A 25,637-nucleotide genomic window follows, 5' to 3' on the forward strand; every position below is an offset into this window, starting at 1 on the left:
TTCTTCCTTACCCTATTCCCACAAGGAAGGGGATCCTTCAATGTGTTCAGTTTTGTAGCTGGGGAAAGTGAGGCACGGAGAAGCCAGATGACCAACTCATGACCTCCAGTTGAGAGGAAGCTCAGCCTGACTTCTCTGCCATGGTCCCTAGGAGAATGTGTGGTATTCAGTCCACTTCTTGTGGTGGGAAGTCCACTTCTTGTCAGTCATGGGGCCTGAACTCTGGGCCTGGATGCTGTCCTGGAGCTCCTCAGCTCAAGACTAGTGCTCTACCACTTAAGCCACAGTGCCACTTCCAGTTTTCTTGTGGTTCTTTGGAGATAAGTGTCTCATGGACGTTCCTGCCGGTGCTGGCTATGAACCATATTCATCATATCTCTGCCTCTTGTTTAGTTAGGATTATAATCCTGAGCCACCGGCACCCTGCTTAATTGTAATTTTGACTCTCTCTCTCTCTCTCTCTCTCTCTCTCTCTCTCTCTCTCTCTCTCTCTCTCCCTCTCTCTCTCTCTCTCTCTGTCTCTCTGTCTCTCTGTCTCTCTCTCTCTGTCTCTCTCTCTCTCAGGAACTCGTTGAATGGCTGCTGGAAGAGGTGACCCGGTGTCCCCATGTGGTTGGAACCCAAGGTGGCCCTCTCATTCTTGAGGTGTGCTGTGGGTTCGGAAATGTCTTGCTCAGCCTGTTGAAACAGCCCCATGAGGTAAACCCCTCTGTGCTCTGCCTAGACCATGACAGTTATTCATTGTCCATTCAGCCTTATTGGACTTAGTATTGTTTTCTATGTTCTTTTCTAGCAACTGGCCAAAATTATGATACATAGTTATGGAATGAAACTGGAATGCTGTCTTACGAAAGTCATTTAGAGCTCTGGGAATGTGGCTTCATGGTACAGGGATTGTCTACCATGCATGAAAACCTGGGTTCAATTCCTCAGTACCACATAAACAGAAAAAGAAACACTGGAAGTGGCGTTGTGCCTCAAGTGGTAGAGTGCTAGCCATGAGAGAAAAAAAAAAAAAAAGCTCAGGAAAAATTCCCTAGCCCTGAGTTTAAGCCCCAGGACTTTAAGACTGGCAAAAAAAACCAAAACAAAGAAACCCAAAAAAACAAAAAAACATTGTTAGTAAACGCAAAATAAATAATCCATACTTGGAATATGTAATTGCTCCTTCCATACTAATACCTGACAATACTCCCTAATTCATGTACTTTACCTATATTAGAATACTGTGTAAAAAAAAAGTTTGGTCATTAGGTCACAGCAATTAATGCCAGGAATATGCTTAGATGTCAGGTGAAGATTAATTCTGGAAATTCAAAGATTCCAGGCTTTTGAGTGGTCACTGCTAATCACAATGAGAAGGGTAGGCTGAGATTTTGAAATCTATTTGATCAGTCATGGCACCAAAAAGGCAGAGGCAAATTATCAGTTGGGACAAGAAAAGGAATAATTCCAGATGGAAGGAACAAATGATAGTAACTAACGTACCAGAAACCACTCTAGGGAACCATTTTTGGTTATTGAGGAACTAGTTATCAACTAGGCTTATTCCTCATCGGCTTTAGCATTCTAAATCTCTTAGGCAAGTTCTTAATCTCTGTGAGATAAATGTATCTCCTCCTATCCTGTTCTTTCGTACTTGATCTCTTTTGCTTTCTAAAATTCTCAGTCTTTCCTGATACTAAATATACCTACACAGATGGCAGAGGATGCTAATGTAGGGGTCCCATAGCTTATTAGTCATTAATGTAACAAAATGGATTAGGAGGACTTATTGCTACCTCAATTTTTCTGAACAGCTACAATGTCATCATTTGATTCAAATTTCCATTTTTTGTATACATAGTCTCATTAAGTGCACAAAATGGAAATAGGAGCTGGCTGCTGGTGGCTCATGCCTGTAATCATAGCTACTCAGGAGGTTGAGACCACAGGATTGCTGTTCAAAGCCAGCCTGCTCAGGAAAGTCCATGAGACTCTTATATTCAATTAACCAGCAGAATCCTAGAAGTGGTACTGTAGCTATAGTGGTAGACGACTCAACTTGAGCTGAAGAGCTGAGCTACAGTGCCCAGGATCAGAGTTCAAGCCCCACTACCAACAAAAAAGTGCAAATATGACTTTAAGTTTCCCCCAAAGGAAGGACAAGGTCAACAGTAATCTTCCAAAGCAGAAAAAATAATGGCAAAATGATTTTGCTGAGTTGTTTAAGTTATGGCTTCTTGGCTGGACATATTCTTTTCTTTTAAAAATTGTCAAATATTAGTTTTATATTAAACTTCATCTTGTATTTCTTGGTTCAAAACAGACGTCTTGGTACAGTTGATGTCACTTACCTTTTTTTGCCAGTCATGGTGCCTGAACACTGGGCCTGGGCACTGTCCTTAAGGTCTTCAGCTCAAGGCTTGTGCCCTACCACTTGAACAACAGCACCACTTCCAGCTTTTTCTGCTTATGTGGTGCTGCGGAATCGAACCCAGGGCCTCATGCATGCATGGCAAGCACTCTACTACTGAGCCACCTACCCAGTCCATCACTTGGCTTTCTCATTATCACAGTTCAAACAAACCCATATAGGAGAGTCTGTCAACCCCTTATGCCTAATTAACCACCAAAAAGGCCAGAAGTGGGGTTTTGGCTGAAGCAGAAGAGTACTAACTTTGGGGGCACGTGGGCAGGAAGACATCTATTCAGGGACATAGTCCAGCCTCTGGAATCAAACCCCAGAACCAGCACAAACTGAACAAACAAGCAAACAAAAAAACCCCAGGTATTTCTTTGGGACCCTTCTTAAAGGAGTACTGGTCTGAGAAGAGCCTGCTTTTGTTGATTATACTCACTGGATCCTGCTTTTTTTGGAATACTTACTGCTATAGAGAACTCAGGACCAGATTAAAGGAATGGATAACTGAATCCTGCAACAAGAGAATCATCTCAGAAGTGAAATATCCATCCTTAAAGCACTTTAAAATTTCCATGTCTTTGTTTCTTTGCAGTAGAGCACTTTTAAAACAACGCTATTTCCTTTTGTTTTATGCTGGCCCTCAAATGACACATTATTTCCTTTTGTAATACTCTCAATCAGAACTTTACAGACAAGTTTTATATGAATTAAAAACACACTCTAAAAGTCAGGGACAGAGTTTCCTTCAAGCCATGGATCCTTTTCTTGTACAGTAAAAGGGAAAGCACAAGTTAACTTGAACTTTGTCATACCTCTAGGTGCAATTAGTCTCCTGGGATCAGTCTCCACATCCAGTAATCATTACTTCCAGTAACATCTATGGTGCTGCTTGAGGTATAATGAATGTTTGCTGGCTTCACTGAAATAGAACAAGGATACCTTTGGACATCATGTAGCAGTGTTTCAGAGACAACTTAGTAAAGAAAAAATATGAAATTTAAATTGCTTATAAATTATCCATGAGTACATTGAGTTCAAACTTCATAAGTGCTCTGTAAATTAAGGTGAATTTTAAATGTGAAGAGGGTTCTCAGATCTTTTTTTTTGTGAGTGTATGTGCTGTGCATTATTTTCCAATTGTATAAGAGTTAACAGTAAGAGAAACAATAACAATAATAGGAGAAGGAGAAGTTCTGTGTTTAAGTGTTCAATACAATATAGAAGACTCTACAAATAAGACAACATTGAAACAATAAAGTACAGTATGTAGATTTATAGAAGTGATATAGTGAAAGCATTTCTTCTAAGTGGATCATGAAGTATGAGGCCACTCCTTTGCTAAATCACACTTGCTAACCATGCAAATTTGTAAAAAGTAGAATAGAAGAATGATTCTGGTTCCATGCCAGGCACATATAAGAGAATGGACTTAAATGGAAAAAAGTCCATCTTGAGAGAAAAGGTATTATACTAGCAATGATCCTGGTGGCAAAGATCATATTTCTTTTTATTTCCTTTTCATATATATATATATATATATATATATATATATATATATTTGTTGTTGGTCGTGGCACTTGAACCCTGGGCGCTGTCCCTCTGCTATTCAGCTCCAGGCTAGTGCTCTACCACTTGAGCCACAGTGCTACTTCCAGTTTTCTTGTAGTTAATTGGAGAAAAGAGTCTCCAGGACTTTCCTACCTGTCTGGCTTTGAACCTCAATCCTCAGATCTCACCACCAACCAGCTTAAGATCATATTTCTAACAGTGTACACTCAGCACATGTAATGTGTATGTTCATCTATCTTTATATGAATTCTTGAGTTAAAATTCTGGGCTACAGATTAGACTTCATACTCACAAAAATGTATGTAGTTTAAAAGTTGATACTCCTGGAAAAATAAAACCTAAGGATGTAAAGAAGTCTGGGAAGTTCAGTTTGTATCCAGCCTGGGCAGAAGAGTTTTTGAGACACTATCTATAATTAACCAGGAAAACCTGCATTGGAAGAATGGTTCACATGATGGAATACCAGTTATGAGCAAGATTGTTGAATAAGAATTGACGTGTTTGCATACATACATACAAACATACACATACACACAGAGGCACTTACATGTGCACACACAAGTACACAAATGAAACAACTCTCAGAAAATGTATAAAAGTTAGAAAACAATAGAAAATATGTCCTGAGTAAGACTAGAATCAAGAAATAAATTTTAATATTAAAAAGTCCTCAAGTGAACTTTCTTCAAAAAAGTGTGAGACTATTACATAGGTAGGGACCAGAGATAGTAAGAAAGTCAAGTAATCATTATTAATGGGATCAGATGATGGAGGAATGATTCAGAGACCCCTGCAAGTGCATCTGAAAATGTTCATATCCTGTGTCATATGTTAGAACATCTTTGAAAATAGTACATAAACAGTCTGAGTAGTCAATGGATAAGATCGTCGGAGAAGTTCAGAATTGCTAGTGTGTTTCTAGATTAAATAAACCAACAAACTATGGCAGAGTAATGTGATACAAGCTTGGAATTCTAGAACTCATACTAAGACAGGAGATTAGAGAGTAGAATTACATAGCGATACCTTCCCTGGACCAGGTAGTATAATTTTGTCTCAATAAAACAAACCAAATTACAAGAAAGGAATACAAAGTTGGAAGTTTGGGCTAATTTTGTCATTATGTTTTGAGAAGCCAAATTTCCTATTGAAATGCAACTCATATATATAATCCTCGGTTGTGTTTTAATTGTTCTCTTCATTACAGAACATTACTACATGCAAAAGAGCTCATGATTGCCATCCAAAATTTGAAAAAGCGTCATTCTGTTGGATGCCAAAGAAATGATGAAGGTTTACAAAAGTTAAGCCTGGAGAAATAGCAAAGTTTGTCTAATATAGGACTTTGTGGACCTTGCTAAATTAGAATTTAGATTCAAAATAAATGGTTTGGTTTTGTTTGTAATTCCATATTCTATAGGATACTACAAAATTCTTTTTTTTTTTTTCGGTCGTGGGGCTTGAACTCTGGTCCTGGGCACTGTCCCTCATCTCTTCAGCTCCAGGCGAGCGCTCTACCACTTGAGCTACAGCGCCACTTCCGGTTTTCTGGTGGTTTATTGGAGATAAGTGTCTCAAGGTCTCTCCTGCCCGGGCTGGCTTTGAACCGGGATCCTCAAATCTCAGCCTCCTGAGTAGCTAGGATTACAGGCGTGAGCCACCAGCGCCCTGCTACAAAATTATTTTTAAGTAGAGGTTTTAATTGACCAATTCACAAATGATTCTGGCATTCAATTTGCCTAGATTATTCTTTCAAGAGAGTTACAATTAGAACTTAGTTAATAGATAATCCCAACAGTTCATGTATAAAATGATAATGTGAATAATCTAGACAGAGTTGCCAACAAATGTATGACATTAATTTATAAATTTAGAAAAAGAGCATTTTTGAGGGTTTGGTATAGCATGGTATGAAGAGAATAATTGTGTGACATCTTTTTTTCTATCTATATGTAACACAGGAAGCAATTTCCTTAGTTATGTTCCTCTGTATACAATGAGAAAAATGCTAGGTTTGGGTTCATTTTTATTTTTGTTTTATTGGTTTGTCCTAGGGCTGGAACTCTGGGCCTGGACACTGTCTCTGAGCTCAGGGCATCTGCCCTAACACTTCAACCTCAGTGCCACTAGTGTCTGGCTTTTTCTGAGAAGTTTATTGGAGACAAGATTCTAAGGAACCTTCCAGCCTGGATGGGCTTTGAACCATAATCTTCTGATCTTAGTATCCTGAATATCAATGAAAGTTAAAAAGTATAAATATAAATAATATTTGCAAGTGTTCTGATCTCAAGAATACCACTGGGGGAAAACTGATGCAAGCAAGTTTATTGTGGTGTTCTTTGCAGAACAAGGAGGGAATCACAATACCAGAGGTGTAGTACTTTTTCACAGTAGAAATAAGCTATTCATGAAGTGAATTAAGGGAATTTTAAGGTGCACCTTACAGGTTGGAAACTGTTGGGCTAGGATTACTTTATGGCCTAAAGCTTGGGATTGCTTACTCTTGAAGTATTATTACAGATGCTTCATAGTTTTATCATCTACCAGAATGTGGCTATTTTCCTGTTGACTTCTAAATCTGTAACACCCTATTGGAAACTGCATCTATTGAAGAATTACATAACATGAAAACAAGTACTGTTTTGAATCTCTCAGGTATGGAATGTTCAGAATTTGAAAAGGAGTAGTTATTAGTCACAAGAATTTTGAAGAACACATATATTCTGTCCTAACAACTTATTTAACTTTAAAAGTTATGGGTTTCCATAGAATTAAACTGTTTTTTGTTTTATGTGTGTGAAAGTGCTAAATTTATTTGTTTTCAAAATACGCAAGTATATTGTGAAAATATTGTCTAGTTGGATAACATTCAACTTGATGACCTTCTGATAAAGAAGGGGTAATTAAATCAAATTAGATGCCAAATAGTATTGATTTTTAAAATTTTACTATATAGATAATAATATAACTAGACCAGTACAGTAAAATTTTATATTATGCAGCTTATTTTTTAATTTTATTGTCAAAGTGATGTACAGTGCGGTTACAGTAATTGTAAGGTAGTGAATACATAACTTTTCAAGCTTACCCCTTCCTTCATTTTTCTGACAGTTTTCCTTCTCTTCAGTACCTCTCACAAGTTGTAGTGTATATTTCCAACATATTGTCTTGGGAGTATTGCTATTGCATTGGTTTGCCCTTTGTCATTTGTGTCACCATTATGATGTTGCTCTTCCGGTCCTTAATTTAGATAAATGTATACACAATACACAGGGTACCAAAATCAAATACAGCAAGGGATAAACCATAGGGGAAAAATCTAAAGAAACTAGAAATCACATAATATATTAAAAAAAACAACTGCAAATAAAAATCTCTGATTCCATATCTTGGAGTTCATTTTGTTCAGCATCATCTTATATGGTCATATACGCATAACAAAGACATTGGAGATTAATAGTTACATGGACACTAAATCGTGAAAACATGTTAACTGTTTTTGATGGTAAAGGGGGAATTAGGGTTGGTGAAATACCAGTTCTGATAAAGGAATTTCAAAAGAGTTTTAAAATTATGACAGGTGAATTTTAATTGTTGAAACTTTTAAAGAAAATTTAAAATTAAATTTTAAGAAAATTTAAAATTACCTGGGAAATTAGGCTTTCATGAAAAGAAATCCATGGAGACTTTGTGGAGAGGGAGCAATGTGAGTGAATATCGTTCATTTTCACACTAAACAAACAAAACTCAGAAACCTTGCTGTAAGTCCTCTAGGTTTCCTTGAGAATTGTCCTTACCCAGGAAATATACTTTCATGGTTTGAAAAAAGGTTATAGTGCAATTTAATTCAAATTTCTTTTTAAAAATACATAAAAATTTGTGAATTAACCTTTAATTACGAAACAGTAATTCTCTGAAAAAGATAATTTGGGTCAAAATATTTAGGGCGAGAGTGCCCTCCACAATGAAAGAAGGTATTGGGTATACACTCTTCTGTTTGTAATACTTTCCACAATGTTTTTTCACTTGAAGCACTGAAACACAGAAAAAAATCTGATTGGATACTTCAAACCAGTTATTTCACATTTCTAAGTGGCTCACAAAAAAATAATATCCTTGTTAACATGAGATAGTGAAGACTTCTCTTATTACATAAGCCAAACAGTTTTGGGTTCAGAAAAGAATAGAACAAATTGAAAAGGTGAAAAAACAGTGTTCTGGGCTGAGAAGGTGGCTCAATGGTAGAGCACTTGCCTTGCATGAGGCCCTGGGTTTGATTCCTCAGCACCACATAGGCAAAAAGAAAAAAGCCGGAAGTGACGCTGTGGCTCAATTGGTAGAGCGCTAACCTTGAGCTGAAGAGCTGAGGGACAGCACCCAGGCCCAGACTTCTGGCCCCACGACCATACCTCCCCCCCCACAAAAAAAAAAGAAAGAGAAGAAAACAGTGTTCTTAGAAACCCTAGCTAAGCAAATTGTCTAAAGCAGTGGAGGGAGGCCAAAACTTTTTGATATAGATTGTCTTAATATTTTTGCTACCTAAAGTGAATTTACAGAGCCTATTTGGCTCACTATAATGCAGAATAGATTGAATGAAGACATGAAAATAAATTCCACATCAAAATGAGGCAACTTAAAAGAATTTTAATGGAGAAACCATGAAGATGTAGCAGTGGGGGAGGCCTTATAGTCCTTCAGCTTCACTAGACTTGAAGGCAAGGAGCTGTGATTAATTGGAAATCAGACAAGAGCTAAAAGGAGGACATAGAAGTAGGACATGGAATCATTGTCCTTTTGTAACGGACACTTTCTTCCAAGGTATGGGTAATTTAACTCTATTCTCCTCCATACATCTTGTTGAGCAAATGCAAGACGAAGAGAAAATAATAATCTATTGAAATAATTTTGCAAAGAATAACTTCACTGTTCCTGATATGGAATCTAAGGAGAGTCTTAAGAGAGAAGATAAAAGTGGAGTATTCTTCAGTTTCCTCTAATCATCTTGTTCGCAAAATATATCTTTGGGGTTAGAAGTGATTGAATCAAAAATTAGTGGAGTACTTATTTCTGTGGGCACTTTAGACACAAGACTTCCAAGGTAAAAGAAAAAAGAAAAAAAGGATATCAAAATATTTGTGATCACAGTTTCTTGGACTGGGTTTTTTGGAGACAAAGTTTTACATTAGAGCTTGTCCTGATTAACATCAATGTTGGGTTTTCACCTTTGCAACCAAATGCAGAGGTGAAGTTTACTGTACTCCCTTGAACAAGTAAACAGCACAATAAAAAAATGACAAATAATGTTTAGTGAATTACTTTCATCAATTACTTTTCCAGAACAAAGATGGAAATATATAACTCAAAATCAATTGACTTAAAAGTATGAAGAAAGAGTAGTGAAGTGAGATATGAAAATATAGAGGATTGTTTTCTCTCCAATGGAGTAATGGGTTCTTGATCTTGTTTCTTCCATTCTGTCTTCACAAGCTATCAAGTGTGGCTCAGGACTGGAGTATCCAGTTCAGACAGAGAACTCACAGAACAAAGATAATATTTGCAGCAAATATAGGTGATTTATAACCTTAGACAAGCTATTTAAATCTGTTCAAATTTCTCCTCTACCCCAAATTGCCCTCTTTGAATAGTTTTGTTTGCTTTTCCCAAGACTGCCCTTCATTAACTGCTTAAAATTTTGAGAGATCATATTCATACTCTCTAGAGATTGCTGTTTGGTTGTAATTTCTGTGTGTGTTTTCACTGAATTTCCAAAGGTTGTGCAAGTGTGTTACAATTAAATATGTCCATCTGATTGTCCAATGGATTAGATTGTCCTGGATTTGATTCATTCATTCTATCATCCTCAGCCAACCCCTTCTCCAAGATTTATTTCAAACTTACCACTTCCTTTATCACATGTGAACATTGAGTATTCTAGCTGTTCTTGCCCCTTGTCCATTTTTCATTCAATGTCTTTACTATTATTCCTCTCTGGTTTCAACTTCCTGATAGTCTTTCTGTTAAACTGTCCATTAGTTCTTTGAAAAGTTTATATACATTCCATGGAGTTTCAATCCTGCATATACTTGAACTGATGTCAGCTTATATTTCCATAATTCATTCATCTGTAATAATTTGCAAGACTGGAGATGTGAACCACATAGATATGATTTTATTCTCATCTATTTGGAAAATTAATCTTTAGTTAACAAGAAAGTTTAAAATGATTTAGACTGTATTCCTAAGTACCATTTTTATAAATGGTTTTGTAAAATTGTGTGTGATTATTTTATTTTACATGGGATAATATTTTCTACCACCTATAAGTTTTGGAAAAAAGAAAATTAAAATTTAGTATTATCGGGCTGGAAAGGTGGCTCAGTGGTAGAGCGCTTGCCTTGCATGCCTGGGGCCCTGGGTTCGATTCCTCAGCACCACATAAGCAAAAAGAAAAAAGCCGGAAGTGGCGCTGTGGCTCAAGTGGTAGAGCGCTAGCCTTGAGCTGAAGAGCTGAGGGACAGCGCCCAGGCCCAGAGTTCAGGCCCCATGACCGGACCCAAAAAAAAAATTTAGTATTATCGAAGAATATGATAGAAATAGAAGTCAGATTTTATGTTTGTCACACAACATATAACGTAACTATTTGTGACTTCTTAAAATGTACCTTGTTAAGTGATGAAATTAACTTTATTAGTTTACATTTGGGTTTGAAATATGAGAGGATGATATATTTAACAAATTTTGGAAAGCACCAAATGAACAACACAAATGGTAGGTGGTACTATTTCTACACTTTAATAAATGGTTGTACCTGATTGGCATTAGTGCAGTGTAAATAAATCAACTTTACTGTAACTCTATTGTGACTAAGTATCATCTATTTGTCAAATGGTATTTTCGCGAATATGATTTTTTTTGGTAGGTCATGGGGCTTGAACTCTGGGCTTGGGCACTGTCCCTGTGCTCTTCAGCTCATGGCGAGCACTCTACCGCTTGAGCCACACACCACTTCCGATATTCGAGATAAGAGTCTCACAGACTTTCTTGCCTGGGCTGGTTTTGAACCTTGATCCTAGATTTCAGCCTCCTGAGTATCTAGGATTACATGCATCAGCCACTAGCGCCTGGCTTGTGAATGTGATTTTTCAAAGATTATTTGAAAAGAATACACTTGCAGGAGATTAAATGTTATGAGAATGACAACATTTTTATACCACAGAACCAAGTTCTACTGACATACCATTGTTTTGAAGCACTAAGGATCTTCTCAATTAATGATATTTTCTGAAGTACATTTGACCTCTAAGTCAAGTTTTCCTGGCTTTGGTAGACCAATTGTATCTTTCCAGGAGCTATTTTTCTATCCTACTTATGCTGGACTGGAATCTTTCATTAATCACTAGGGGAGGGATATTAACAATAATCTTTTGACACTTTGTGATCTTGTTCACAGATATGGGCTGGTCATCTGTAAATTGAAAGTTGGAATTACAGTTCTTTCTCTCAGATTTTGTGATCTCATCCTTCATTTTATGTTGCCTTGCATTTCACTATTGTTTACTGCTAATTCCTGCTTCTCAAGGAATTGGGGCCTGAAATATTATAGGAAATGAGAAATTGGCATGGCTCTTCAATTACTTTCTGTTGGAATGTTGCATGGGTCTAGGTAAGAAGTCTTGACCCTGTTATCTGATGATGTGGGTAACTGGGACCTGGGATCCAAAGACCCATGTGTCTTGCAAAAGAATAATATCTTTTAGACATCATATCAACAAAATTTGGGTATAACCAATAGGAATGCTTCAGAAATGTGGAGAAAAACAGTTTGGAACACGTGAGTTTAAAACCAAACAGAGCAACAGAGAAAAATCCCATATAAATTAGAGGAAAACATTTTTTTTTACCATGTGAATTCAGAAGAACAAGAACACTTAAAAGGTAACACAAGATTATACTGAAGACATTACATTGATACTTTTTATATTCTAGTATGTATTATAAACCTAATTATTTATATTCCAATTCTATTTATTGGAATATATAAGTATCAATGTATTTGTCATATTATCAACTAATTCTAATAAGTTTCACTGTGTGAAATATAAAATCGCCACATATAAATATAAGTTATATAACTATATATAATACAAAAGGGCACATGTTTTGCATTGTTCTGTTGCAGTTAGGGTATCAAAGACAACTCTTAAAGTATTATTGCATTATCTCTACCTCAGTGTTTGGTAGAGATAGACCTAAAGTTTACCATTTGTAGATTTACAGCCTGGAGGCAAGAGGAAACACTGTGATTAAAACATTACCAATGTAAGGCCTAATAAAGTGGGGAAACATATGGACTTCTCCTGCAACTATGAAAATATTTGGTGATAGAAAGTCAGTAGTGTAAGTTTCTGCCTGGTTGGAAGGTAGACAGGCCAGACATTAGGTAATCATGCATATGAACAATTTTTTCAGCTTCTTGGCTTTTGCTACTTTTGGAATGTTAAGTATAATAAACAATTAAATTTTGATAAAATTCCTTCTAGTCCGAACAGTTCTGTCTTAACTGTTCATCTCTCTATGATCACTTGTAACTAAGATTAGTTTGGTTCCAGTAAGACAAACTATGCTGTAAAGATAGGATATTCTGTTGGTCTGTTCCTACATGGAAGAAGGATAAAGGGTCAGGTAGACATTTGTGCCGGTAAGACCTCATTTGGGAAAATGTCAGCTGCAGAAGTTTAGAAGTAGCTCTTAAGCAAGGCTTACTTTGAATCTATTAGCTCCACAAAGCTAACTCAGTTGCATAAATAAGTACTGGAAAAAGCCATTACCTTAGGATCTAGCTATAAGTGCTTCAAAGTATGATCAAATCTAAAATGAAAAAGAATTAAAATTGTCATTCACAAAAAATACAAATGTGAGCAATCGACCGAACAATATAAATTTTTTTCACTATACATATTATTTTAGGGAAATAAGATCAATATTATTGTTAGGGACAATAAGGCTTCCTTGTTACAAAAAGGCACCCAAGGATATAAGCCTGTAAAAAGATTGCATCATTAACTACTTAAATTTAGAAGATACTACATGATTCAGCAGCCCATATACCCAAATTACAACAATACAGAGATTAACATGGTGCTTGCACAAGGATAATATGAAAATTTGTGAAGTATTCCATAGTTTTCATTCTTCAGATGCAAGAAATGAAAAACAGTTATTAAAAAGTTGATTACAAAATTACACGTGTGACAATACATGCAAGTGTTAGAATTAAATGTGAGTTTGATATCAGTGGATTAAACATTCACCTTAGAAAGGCCTTTATATACAATAACCTTTACAAAACTTTTGAAATTAGTTAACATGGTCATTTTATCCTTAAGAAATATACTAGTATAAGTGAAGGGTTAAAAATTAAAAACATCACTTTAAAATTGCCATTACTAACTTGCTAACTGCTGATTTTGCTTCTGTAAATATGCTTGTATTCAGACCCCCTTCCCTGGCAGATAAAACTGGGCAGTGACTCCGGGATATTGGCCGGCCCAGATGTCCGGATATCAGCCCACCCCAGAACAAGGACAGCGGTTATAGATAGTACATGTTTTTCAGTTCCAGTTTAGTTCAGCAATCCCTGGGACGGATCTTGACAACGACCACCTGGCCAGACCATAAACTGGGCCAAATGTCAACCAATCATAGGCCTGTAACCATGTAAACCCTCCATTAAACCAACCATGAGCCAATTGTTTTACAAAGAGTGTTACAAAATTTCCCGCGTGGCAAAGTGATTGTTGGCATATATGATGATCTTTAAATGGACCAATCATGGGATGCTTTGTGTTATGCGTTAATCTTGTGATTTTTGCCTTTAAAAAGGCTTGTAACCGCTGCTCGGGGCTCTCTGACTGACCGGGGCAGAGAGTCCGTTTGCGCAAACGTCAAATAAATTCCTCTTGCTTATTGCATCTCCCAGCCTGGAGTCTGAGTTTCTGGGGCGCCCTCCCGTTGACGAAAGTCTCCTAGGAGTCTGGGGTCTTTCATAAGGACCTAGAAAAAAAGGAATCTTAAATTTTCTATATGGAATGTAATTTGAAAGGACTATTTATTAATGGATATATATATATATATATATTTATATATTATAAAACAATGTTCAATTCAAAGTATATCCAGGAGAGAGTGAAATAGATTATGGATATTATTCAAACACAGAATATAGAATATTTTAAAAAATATTTTTTCAGACAATAAACAAATATCTTTAGTTTCTGTACTACTCCTTTCAACAGATGAGTTCAAATTATTTCTGATTAAAAAATCACAAAATCTGCAGAAATAATTATAGATGTATACAAACAACTAAAATACATTTTTACATCAAAGTCAGGCAATTCATTTGGAAAAATTCCACAGAATTTTTACAGTAAGATATTGCTGTTATTTGGGTTGTGAAAGTATTTTGTATGGACACAAAGAATGGATTGGCATTTTGAAGTTTAAGGAACTTAACTAATAGCTATGCTAAATAATGCTGCAATAAACATATTTGTTCTGGTAGCTTTAGTATGGTCTTGTTTGATGCCCATCAGTAGATGAATGGATTGAGAAAATAGAATTCTATGGAATGGAATTCTATACTTCCATGAGAAAGAATGACATTGTCCCATTTGTTAGGAAATGGAAAGACTTGGAAAAAAAATATTAAGTGAAGTAAGCCAGGCCCAAAAAAACATTGGTCCCATGGTTTCCCTTATTTGCAATAACTAGTACATGTCTGAGACAAGTCAAAATGATCAGATAAGTTGATGTTTGGCGAAATGAACCCTAAGATAAGGATTCAAATGTTTTTCTTCTTTCTTGCGATTGTTTCTAACATATTTATAAGATGATTTCTTTGTTGCTTTTTATGTCCCTCTCCCATGGTATAATCCCTGCTTTCATTGTATTTGATGTTGGTATGATTTGTGAAAGGGAAGGGGAAAAACAAATTGTTTAAATAGGGACACAGATTGACCCATTGCAACAATGAGATGTACAAGACATGTCGAAAAACGAACTTTACAACTTTGGTGGGGGGAGGGGTAGAGAGGGGAGGAGATGGGAAGGGATGGGAAGGGGAAATAAAGGAGGAGGCAACATGTTTGACAAGAAATGTACTCATTCCCTTACCTATGTAATTGTAACTCCTCTGTATGGTATTTTCACAATAAAAAAAAAAAAACTCAACCAAAAAAAAAAAAAAAAAGAAAAAAAAGGAAAAAAAAAGATACTTAACTGAACCATTATGACTTAAGAGAACAATTTCTTTCGACAGCCTTCCACAACTTCAAAGAGGTAGTGATACATACTTATCCTTTTGGTAATATCAAAGGCAGTTTCTTCAAACTTGTTCTTCAGTCCTGGTTTGATATAACGGTTGAACAGAAGGAGGTCCAGCGTACCTTCGCTATCTCTATACCCAGCAGCACAACGCAAGGGAGTTAAGAGGCCTTTAGTTTGGGCATTGCTATCTGCATAATGATGAAGTAAGAAAGAAGCCACTCTGGTATTATTCCAAGAATAAGCACTGTGCAGGGGTTTCCAACCATTCACATTTATTGCATGAATATCTGCTGCTTGAGGCAACAACTCACGAACAATATCTAACTGTCCACTGTAGGCTTCTAGATGAAGAGGGGTATATTCATCGTCATCTCTAGTATTCACATGAGTGGCCTTTATGGAAAGTAGTCTCCACACTCTACTAAGCCGATTATTTTCAGCAGCCCAAAGAAGAAATTTGCTTGGATCCGACTCCATTTTTTTTCTTGCAATTGATACCATTCATCACTTTTTCATTTTGTTCCTCATCTTCATCAGAATTGCTTAACTAGAGACTTTCAGTGCCAGTGGGAATAAGGTGTCTATGTATTTCCCCAATAGTTTACATTGGTTGAACTGGTGAGAAAAACACAGTGAATTTTCTGCATGTTTTTTTTCATTATTTATTTAATCTTTTTTCATTTTTATTATTCTAAATCATTCTAACTGGAAAGTAGGGAATTGATGGAGAACAGAGGAAAGACGTTCCTCCATATGCAAATGTACAGACTGAAAATGAGAATCAGTGTTGTCTTCTTGTGCAGCTTTTTCTAGGAATGAGAAAACAGAAGGTGGCTCAGTGGTAGAGTGCTTGCCTTGCACGTATAAGGCCCTGGGTTCGATTCCTCAGCCCACATAAGCATAAAAATACAGAAGTGCGGCTGACACTTAAGTGGTAGAGTGCTAGCCTTCAGCTGAAGAGCTGAGGGACAGTGCCCAGGCCCATAGTTCAGGCCCCACGACTGACAAAAAAAAAGAAAAAAGAAATAATGCTTTCTATATAAATAATTTGGGAAATGGCAGAGCAGAAAGTGAAATGATTCAACCAAAAATATAAAAGCAAAATAAATTAGGATAATTGTGGAGCAGTCATATTATCTATGAGAACCATGAGAGGTGAAATGAGAGACAGAGAGATGTGCAATGCTCTAGCTAGCCACAAAATCCATGCCTCTGATCAATTTATAGAGCAAACAGAATTTTATTTTTTAAAAAAGATGGAAATAGAATTTATGTATTTACTTGAAATTAGTAAATACATTTTTAGTAGCCTACATAAAGAGACATAGCTTTGACCAAATTACAGACAAGAATCTAAATCCTTGATAATTCTAATAACAGATCTGAGTGAAATCAATTGAATCACACTTTTCCTGTACAATGAAAGAATAGGTCCGAGCAAGGAAAGCAGCTAGAGAAGGCAGGCCGCTTATATCTCTGACAAAGCTTTGTGGAAAATGGTGTCAAGGATTACTTACTGGTGATCCCCTTGCACTGGAAGCATGATTCTGAACTATTGCTTGCTGATTCTCAACTATTGCTTTGATCATTATATTCTCCAAGAAGAAAAAGTAAGATTTAATTGATAGCAAAGCACTACTAATACATATTGACTTCTCATTAAGCACCTTCAGTCATCAAAATCACTTGAAGACGATAGACAGGTCTGCTTTTTTAGATGAAAACAAAGTGTCTTTAAAAAAACAAGGAATTTAAGTAGTCATGCAAAGGACTTCTATTTTACTACTGCATTATACATTATTTGTAATGTTGGGTGACAATAAATAATGGATCTATTAGAAATCTCTTAAAGCTCATATGTTCAATCGTGAGTTCTCTTATACTATATCATGTCATTTTTGTATGGACTCAAGAAGAAATTTAAATTACTAACTTGAATTTCTGATAGGACAATATCATCACTGTACATCTTGGTTCTATACTCAGTTTAAAATTACTATGTAAGTATGTGCATTAGATAAATATAGAGGCAAAAGTAGAGGCCACATTGGTGGCTCATATTATTAACCCTAGCTTATTAGAAAGATGAAATCTGAGGATTGTGATTTGAAACCAGACCAAGTAAAAAAAATTCCATTAGATTCTGTTTTGAAAGTAACCAGCCAAAGCTAGAAATGGAGCTGTGGTACAAGCAGTAAAATGCTAGCCTTGAGAAAACTAAAGAAAAACTAAATTCTGAGACAGAGCCAGGCCCTGAGGTCAAGCCCTATTATTACTACCAAACAAACAAATTAATTAATTAATTAAAATAAATTAAGTGGTCACATGTGGAGAGGCAGGTAAAATGTAACACCTGTGGTGACTGGATTGTATATCATTCTGTAATAAGGCAAATTATCATTTGTACTAATCACTAATATTTTATTTGAACTTTTTTGTATAATAAACCCTGAATTTAGCATGCATGTACATGTGTGTATATGTGTGCACATGTGTGTATGTGTATAGGTTTGCATGTGCTGTTGCAATGTTGCTTACCAATGTGGACAGGGTGAGTTTTCAGAGTTAACTGTGTTGCAATGATTTTTATTTATCAATGTTCTGTCATGTCATTTCAGTGGAACCATCCTTTTGTACATTTTATTTGCCAAATAACATCTTCATAACCAAAGCATTTACAGCATTAAGTTAGATGAAAGAGACTGCTTTCAGCTCTTATTATATGTTAGGTAAGAAGATAAAGACATAATTAGGTAGTAAGTTATTGCTGTAAGATGACTGTCAGTACAAAATATGTATTTGACCTCTTAAATTGGTTATACTTTTAAGATATAAAATTGGAGTGAGTTTGAACAACAAACATACAGGTATTACTCTTTGGTTATTCCTGTGAAACATAAGGTGGATAAACTCTTTCCAGATTTCTGTTGAAAAAAAATCTTTCTTTGTAAGATCATATCTATTCTCACTAAGAGATAACTCCATATTTATTACATTTGAATATCCCATCATATTGACTGAAAATCAGTATTGTGGATATGCTTATTAGATATTCCTTTCAAAAACAAACAAACAAAAAAACATGTGTCATCTCCAGATTGTGGATGTATTTGAATTTGTTTTGTACATGCAAAAGAATCTTCACTAATGGCTCTTTTGTGGGAGTAACTGTGGCAACTTTAACAAATAAGGCTTTTCGAATATCTTTTCCAATATAAATAACATCCCAGAATGAGTCTTGCAATTTCTGAAAAGACTTTGGATAGTTTATTATTATTTCACTTCATTAACTATAGAGCTAAAGACATTTCTGAAATAAATATTGTTAAGATATGAAAACGTAAGTGGACATATAGGCTTTTAAACATCATTTTATGAAAAGCCAGTTTTTATGAAACTAAATGAAATAGAATAAAAGAATGTAAGTGAATTGGGTAAGCTAATTATTTACATAACTATTTTGTATTAACACAGTCCTTTGAATGTAGATGATGCAGTTAAATTTTTCCTTTGTGTCTCTGTACTTCAGTTGTTTTTAGAATCTTCGTAGTTATAAGATTGGATTTTTAGTATAAATAAAAGTCTTTTAATAAGATTAGGATTAATCTTGTGTTTTGTGTCCTAATACCAAAAAATGACTTATTTTCAAGTGTTAATAGTTTATAATTGAAACTTCAGTATCATAAGAATTTTTTTAAACGCAGTAGTATTTATGTCTTTTTAAACTATTTATATTCACAAGTTGGAGATTCTTTAATTTATGATTAGGTCTTGGTGTCTGTGATTTTTAACCTCTTGTTCCTAACAATGATAGATCAGATTGCATTTTTGGGTATATGAAAGGTAAAATATTTATCTGGGGTCAAAGATGATTTTTATCAGTCTTGCTTTAATAGCATTTTAAAGTAGTACATTTCTCTCAAAATGTTGGTATAAAAAGCAATCAAAATACTTTTAATGGTAAACAACGTAGGTGAGCTACAATGTGGAAATCACTTGTCCATAAGACCTTCAATCTGTTTCCATCAGGAATTGGGCAGGTCATTTTTTCAGTAAGACTGTGTTAAACAGAGATAGGGTTCCCAGGCAGTACATGTTGAGCCATGGGATAGAATATGGTTTCTACTATTTTGAGCTAGAAATCAAGAATGTTATAATTTAGCAGTTCCTTTCACCAGGGAGGTATAAATTGATTATGAACTTGGAATTTTCATGTTACAGTTATCTATTTTCTAACAAAGATAAAGCGAGATATTATTAGAGTGTACACAATAATTCTGGGAAATTTTCCTAGAATTAGTAGAGTAAGTGCTGGTGTTTTAGTCATAAAAGAGAATGAGGTAATTTGATATAGTGGGAGATGGGCATCAGGCTAACACTTACCATGTGTGCAATGTTGTACTAGTAATTCCAACTCTGAAAACTTCAATATCATCTGATAATTAAAAATGGAAGTAGTTCCACTTTATGGGATTATTGTGAGGATTAAATTAGATACCATAGGTAAAGTACTTGGAAAAACAATCAATCAGCATTTGATACATTCTACCTGTTATTTTATCATGTGATGAATTCTAACATTATTGTGATTTTTATATTTTGTACCATTATGATGTGCAGTTTGGTGTATTGATATTGTGTTGGTCAGTTTCCTATCATTATAAGGAGAAGACCTGCAAAGAAAGTTTCTGAGAAGGAAACTGTTATATTGACTCATGGTTTGAGAGAATGCAGTTTAAGATCAGATGTCTCTTTTGTTTTTAATTATATTTTTATTAACTTAAATAGTTGCACAAAGGAATTTCCATTCAACAGATTAGTTTATAAGTACAGTGGATCTTTACTTAACTTTCCCAGACCCTTCCAAACCTCATCCCACTTTAATTTTTTCTAGTTTCCTACTGTCTGCATTGTACATTATGCCTTCACTCTCTTCCTCCATAACTCTCTTTATTCCTTCCCTTTGACTTCCCCTCACATATTCCAAGTGATAGTTTCTTGTTGTTCATTTTGTTGGATTAAAAGTTCAATTTTATAAGAAATTACACCTTTAAATACTCCTCTGCAAATATCATGTTTTGGTTAATACTGTTGTGTAAACTTGTATAAAGTTCTAACTTCCAAATATGCAACAGACCATGGGTCCTTTGTGTGTCTTGCTCTGACTTCCTTTACTTAACATATTATTAGATCTATCCATTTCTTTGCAAATAATGTAACGATCTTCATAAGGGATGAGGGCAATCCAATTGTGTATATATGCCACACTTTCTCCAACCATCCCTTCTCCAATGGGCATCTGGACTGTTTTCATAACTTGGCTAGGGTGAATAATGCTGCAGTGAACATGGTTGTGAAAGTGATTTTACTGTAACCTTTTGGAAGAATTCATGACTATCTTTCTGGGAGCAATCTTCTGGTCAATTTTTCAGAATAAGCACATGCCTTCCTTCATCTCCATCACAACATTTTTCAAGTCCTCAAAAACACATTACCCGCTACAGGTCTCAATAAGCTAAACTCACACCGTGCCCTCATTCTTTCAATATATTTTTTCATGATTCTACATATAAGTTATTGAGAACCTTCTATGTACTTTCTTAATGTGAGAAGGAGGGATATGACAATAGAGTAAAAGTAAGAAAAATGCAATTTAATTAGCTATTATCATATTTAAAATCATTTTCAGCTCTAACTCATAGCCTCACTTACTATTATTTTAATCTTTATTGGATTACTTCATCTATCCTAAATTATTACAGGTGAGTTAAATACAAAAGCAAAAAGTGTGGTTTAATTTTGAAACTCATATGTGAGGATGCACAATATGGGCAAATAGATGGATTGGAATTAATAGCCATCATCTATATTTTTAAAGTAAAGATGGTTTTCCCAAACTGATTATCTCAATTCATATTACATTCAAAAAGAAACATGTGACAATTCCTTTGTTTTGTTCCTTAATAACTTTGATTTCCATTTTATTTTACAATGAAGAATCATTTTTCATATATCTACTGTAGATTCAAAAATATGTTAAAATATTTCTATGTGTATGCATTGATATATACATACACACATATATTACACAGGTTATAATGATAATTTATAACTTCTGTAACTGTAAAATTTACTAAATTATTAAAAAACATCAACAGCTTATGCCTATAATCCTGGTTACTTGGTAGGCTTAGATCTGATGACCATGGGTTGAAGCCATCTTGGACAAGAAAGCCAATGAGCTTTTTATCTCCAAACAACCAACAGGAAATCAGAATTGGAACTGTGACTCAAAGTAGTAGAGTGGTAGCCTTGAGAGAAAATGCTCAGGGACATCACCCAGACTCTTATTCAAGAACTACAATCTACCCCCAAAAATCTAATTTACACATGTGTAAGTAGAATATTTCCATCACCCAAATGCACATCCATACTCATTTGCAAGTTAACTCTGTTATGTCTGGAGTACCACATATTTGGGAGCTGACATTAAAGCTCAAAAAGTCATCTTGACCTCTGTGGTTGCTTGAAGGCATGTACAAGGAACTGGCTTACTTGAAAAACACCAGGTGCCAGGGATTGTTTTGCTTCCTGCCACTTTGAGGCACCACCTGGTCCCCCCAGTTGGTCGGGCCCTGCACTTGCTTCAGTTGCTCCAGAAGCTGGGTCTGCCTCTGCAGGTGCTGCTGCAGGGCCTCCTTCTCAGAGCTCAGCCACTTATTGGAGACTATGTGCTGCTCACAGGTGGCTCTGAGCTCCTGCAGCTGGGCCAGGGACTGCTTCTGCTGCTCCAGCGGCTCCCAAGACACTTAGCTCTCTCTCTCTCTCTCAGCTACCTCTTTCCATTCCTTTATCTTCTCCTCTGAGCAGTCCAGCTGTTCCCACAGATGTCTCTTCACCTGCTGCTTTGAGACCAGGATGCTGGGTCTTGGTCATCTCCTGCCAATGCTTGGCCTTCTCCTCCAGTCTCGGCAATTGCTCCTGCTGCTCCGCATTCTGGAAATGGAGCTTCTGGTTTTCCTGGATCTGGATGTGAAGTTGTTCCTCCAGGTTTTTCAACTCCATTTGTGTCTGGTAGGACTGGGTCTGCTTCTGCAGCTCCGTCTGTGATGGTCCCACGGGGGACCGTGGCTCTGCAACCTTCCTTCTCAGTTCCTCTAGCTCATTCTCTAGGTCCAGAACCTGCCTTGCCCCTCATTCCTTCTCCTCTGTTCGTTGGTTCACCTGCTCAGTCAGCCACCGGGACTCATCCTTCCACACTCAATGCTCAAATCCTCTGTGTAGGTGTCTCTTTCCAGATTCGCTGTGGTCACCTGACAAAACAGGTTGTCCAGTCGTCTCTTCAGTACCTCACGCCCCACCAGCACTTATTAGAACTTACAGATTCTCTTCTTCATGTTGCTCCTCTTTGTCCAGAGCGCTTCCAGCTTCTCCTGCAAGTCTGTGTTCACTTCCTCCAGGTCCTCGAAACTTCTGGTCTTTTCTTTGAGCTGAAGGGTAACATCATACAGCTGTTCACAGAACATTTCAGTCTCTTTCTGCGCAGCAGTGACCGCAGAAGCCACCATCTCCAGCTCTGACACGTGCCTGTGGCCTGTAGGCAGCTGCTGAGAGGTTCATGCTCCATTTCTCTGTCATTGGCCTCCTGTCGCACGAAGGCTGGTGCAGACTGTATGTCACTTTCTGCCAAAGCCGACCACTGTATGGGTGGCTTGTGGATCTCTAGCTCTGTTTTTGGTGCTTCATGCACCTGGGCTATCTTCTCCCTGTCTTTCTCCAATGGATCCTGCAAGTCTGTCTTTTCCTGCTTCAGTGGTTGGATCTTGGCACAGAGCATCTGGATTGTTTTTTACTGTAGTCCGGGGTGGGTACCACGTGTCACTAGCACCTCTGCAGATCCTTGGTGGTATGGGGACCCTTGACACTCTGTACCCTGGTGGCTATGACTGTGTCCAAAGGCAGGGGAGGCCCGTGGTCAGCATCACATTTGGCCAGACCCTCCGTTGAATCACGCTCCCCAGTGGTGTTTGTCTTAGAGATCCCTCCCTTTTTCATGTTCTTTGTTTTCTTAAATGTCGCAGGTCTTTTGGGAGGATTCTTCTGATGGTTTTCTGGCAGTAGATTCTTGCCTGCAGCTCTCTCAAGGAGTCATGCTGTTTCAGTCATCTGAGCACTGGGATGGGAAAGATGGGCTGGCCATGTTCCCAAGCTCTGGGAAATCCTCTGTTCTCCCCCTCACTGACTAGGACATCAATTCCCCTATTCTACTGCAAAGTCTCCTCAGACTCTTGCTCACCACTCATCCACCTCTAACTTCCTCAACTGCTGGTAGTGGTGTAAACCAACAGAGCAAATCCCGGTGCTACCAGGCAGCATAGAATGTGGGTGTGTCCAACATTCTTGTATCCCATTGGTCAGAAAGAACCAGAAAGAATGGAGGTGTGGCCAGAATACTGTGATGCAGGCAGCATGGGTGCAGGCAAATGACAGCAGCTCCCCCAGCCGCTTTCCCAGGTAATTCTGTCCAATTCAGTTGGGGACAAGAGGGTGACCTGCTTTAGCCAGATGGCTGCACAGATTGTTGTGTATTTCTGTTTGTTGTCAGTCCCGGACCTTAAACTCAGGATCTGGCTAGCTTAAGGCTAGCCCTCTACCACTGGAGCCACACTGCTCTACTTCTGACTTTGTTGGCACTGAAGTTGGACAGGGGTCTTAATACTTTCATGCCTAGAGTGTCTTTGATCATGATCCTCTTTCACAGCCTTGGAAGTATCATGGAAGACTGCTGAGAACCACTGGTGCCTGCCTAATCATTGATCTTGCTGATATTCTGGCACAGACCCGTGAGTTCTCTATCCTCAGGTTGAAGTGGTGGGAGCTGTAGCCTGCAGTTCGAATTCTTGGCCTGCCACCTCCAAATGGCAGGAGATCCTAAGAAACTCCTTCCTATCCATATGAAATCTTATCCATATGAATACCAATGGAATGTGATGTATGTCGTGATTGAAGTGGAAGTTCTTGAATGATTCTAGGATAAAATTATACACAATTTTATTATAGGACACAATGATTTTATTCAATACTTTTTGAAGCATTTAAATAATCACATTCATTAAATGGAGGCATAATGAAATACCTAAAATTGGCGTCACATAGTATAGAGATGCCATTTTTTTTCTGCCAGGACTGGGATTAGATCTCATGATCTGGGTAACTCTGTTGCATTGTGTGGGAAGCTCACCCCCTTGAAATCAAGAAATTCAAGTCTTTTCTTTAGGCTTGATATCGATCCTCAGCACTAGAAAACATCCTATTCATGTACATTTTAAATATATGATTTATATTTACATCCATAGGTTGACTCCATATCACATTCAGTGAAGTTATTCATTTTATTTTTGTTTTATCCATGTATTGACCGTTTATTTTATGGCACATAGAACATTGATTACATAAGATATAGGTCTGCATGTGTGTTCCATTTTATACCTGACACCCAGGACTTTCACAGAAAAGGAAAAAAATGTGTCAGCTTCTTACTCCATGATTCATTGTTTGGGAGTGCTGGCATCTGAACTCATGGCCTGCAGAGACAAATTCATGAATGGGTGAGTATCAGCATGCCATCCTGGGGCAGTTCTCAGGACCTGAGATAGAGCCCCAAGGGTTGACAAAACAAGAAGAGATTGAAACGCAGATGGTAGCACGCTAATATATGTATATATATTTATAGAGTGCCAGAGATGTCTATCCATTATTTAGTTTTATAGACTATATTCCTACAAATTCTGGGGTATTTATTATGCCTCCATGTCATTAATGTTATCATTTTCATCCTTAATAAATCTTTAATTAAATCAGTGTCCTGAAATTATTGTGTCCCTGTAAGATATAGTATTCTTTTAATGTCTCATAAGATATTAAATAAAACCAATCAGCCTACTGAAATCATGATGCCTAATTTTATAAAAGTATCATTCATGAGTAACTCATTGAACTCTGACATTAACATTCCATCATTATTCCTATGGATGGGAACTAGTCTCTTTGGATCTCTCTCCTTCTAGAAGTGGAATGTCTGAGATTCGAAATCTAGGCCTCTGTTGCCATGTAGGGCTATGGCTTCCCCAATAGCCCGCAATTAAAAAAAATATTTAGCTCCCTAGTTTGCCATTCATGCGATTTTTTTCTGCCAGACCTGGGATTTGAACTCAAAGTCTGAGTAATTATGCAGCATTGTGGGGAAGGGGACTCTGACCATGCTTGAAGACAAGAAACTCAGGCCTGTTCCCTAGGTCTGAATTCAAGCCTCAGTCCTGGAAACATACTCCTTATA

The 25,637-nt window shown here is 36.9% G+C and overlaps 2 pseudogenes; one reads left to right on the forward strand and one right to left on the reverse strand.

Moving 5' to 3' along the window:
• The first annotated feature begins 13,060 nt into the window (after nt 1-13,060).
• LOC138815345 (U6 spliceosomal RNA) lies at nt 13,061-13,160 on the forward strand (annotated as a pseudogene).
• Nucleotides 13,161-15,268: 2,108 nt separating this feature from the next.
• Nucleotides 15,269-15,778, reverse strand: LOC138815335 (ankyrin repeat domain-containing protein 49 pseudogene; annotated as a pseudogene).
• Nucleotides 15,779-25,637: the final 9,859 nt, after the last annotated feature.

This window comes from Dipodomys merriami, unplaced genomic scaffold (assembly GCF_024711535.1).
Source record: "Dipodomys merriami isolate MVZ:Mamm:240054 unplaced genomic scaffold, mDipMer1.0.p SCAF_1088, whole genome shotgun sequence".
NCBI lineage: Eukaryota > Metazoa > Chordata > Mammalia > Rodentia > Heteromyidae > Dipodomys > Dipodomys merriami.